The following is a 1,244-nucleotide window of genomic DNA, read 5'->3' on the forward strand; positions in this document are numbered from 1 at the left end:
ATTAACCGCGCCAAGCCGCGTGTAACGACCCGTGAGTTAATAATTAAACTCGTTTGGCTTGTCAGAAAATTGAGAAATATCAGTTGTTGTCAATAAACAATGAAATACAAGACGAACGCATTCAGCAGACGCAACAACTCGAAAATAAATTGTGGCGCTGTTTCCAGGTTCCAATGGCGGGGCGCTGCAGAAGGGCGGCTCAACCAATAGGAATCCAGTTGCGAGGGGCGCTCGACCAATCGGAAGAGAGGAACCGGACCCGCAAGCTTGCGGAGTGTTTTTGAATGGCTAGAGTCGATAATATGAGAATTGATCTTACTATTGAACACGTGGATTAAGTTTTTTGAGGTTGTTTATAATAAAAAAACAGTATAATGTCAATAGTAATAGTATATTTGTGACCCTAACTGCTTTGAATACCTTTAATAAAATGTTATTCTGATTTCATGGATCAACACGAACGGATAATATTAAAATATAAAATAAAATATTCTGCACACAAAATTGCAAATTTGTTGCTTGAAAAAATTAAGTCACTTGCTGATATTTTGAAGAGTTTGCTGATACTTACATTTATATTTGAACTGTTCTAGTTTCGCTGGAAAGGGAAGATTAATGTTAAGATTAAGCTCCTTAATCATTAACATTAATTAATGTTAATTATTAAGATTAATACATGCTAACGTGGCAATACTATTAAAAACCCGTAAAAACCTATAACTTATGGTTCAGAGATACTTATAACTGATGTAGGGTATATAATATCTTACCTTTAGGCTGTTTGAACGCTTCGCTCATGCCTTCGTCGTGTTTTAATCTAAACACTGTGAGCGTTAAAACGGACCACACATGTTAAAACTGTCCTTCCAGTCTTTCAAGCGGTATTAACCGCGCCAAGCCGCGTGTAACGACCCGTGAGTTAATAATTAAACTCGTTTGGCTTGTCAGAAAATTGAGAAATATCAGTTGTTGTCAATAAACAATGAAATACAAGACGAACGCATTCAGCAGACGCAACAACTCGAAAATAAATTGTGGCGCTGTTTCCAGGTTCCAATGGCGGGGCGCTGCAGAAGGGCGGCTCAACCAATAGGAATCCAGTTGCGAGGGGCGCTCGACCAATCGGAAGAGAGGAACCGGACCCGCAAGCTTGCGGAGTGTTTTTGAATGGCTAGAGTCGATAATATGAGAATTGATCTTACTATTGAACACGTGGATTAAGTTTTTTGAGGTTGTTTATAATA

General features: G+C 38.7%; 1 protein-coding gene across 1 annotated transcript in view; it reads right to left on the reverse strand.

Moving 5' to 3' along the window:
• The window catches only part of LOC107588111 (SCL-interrupting locus protein homolog), a 12,735-nt gene extending 11,700 nt beyond the window's left edge, over nucleotides 1-1,035 (reverse strand). Inside the window, exon 1 of the mRNA XM_016276121.1 lies at nucleotides 771-1,035. The gene's annotated coding sequence lies outside the window, so the exon portion shown is untranslated. The remainder of the gene's footprint in view (nucleotides 1-770) is intronic.
• Between the last annotated feature and the right edge of the window lie 209 nt (nucleotides 1,036-1,244).

Source organism: Sinocyclocheilus grahami, unplaced genomic scaffold (assembly GCF_001515645.1).
Source record: "Sinocyclocheilus grahami isolate Dianchi unplaced genomic scaffold, SAMN03320097.WGS_v1.1 scaffold98.1, whole genome shotgun sequence".
Lineage (NCBI taxonomy): Eukaryota > Metazoa > Chordata > Actinopteri > Cypriniformes > Cyprinidae > Sinocyclocheilus > Sinocyclocheilus grahami.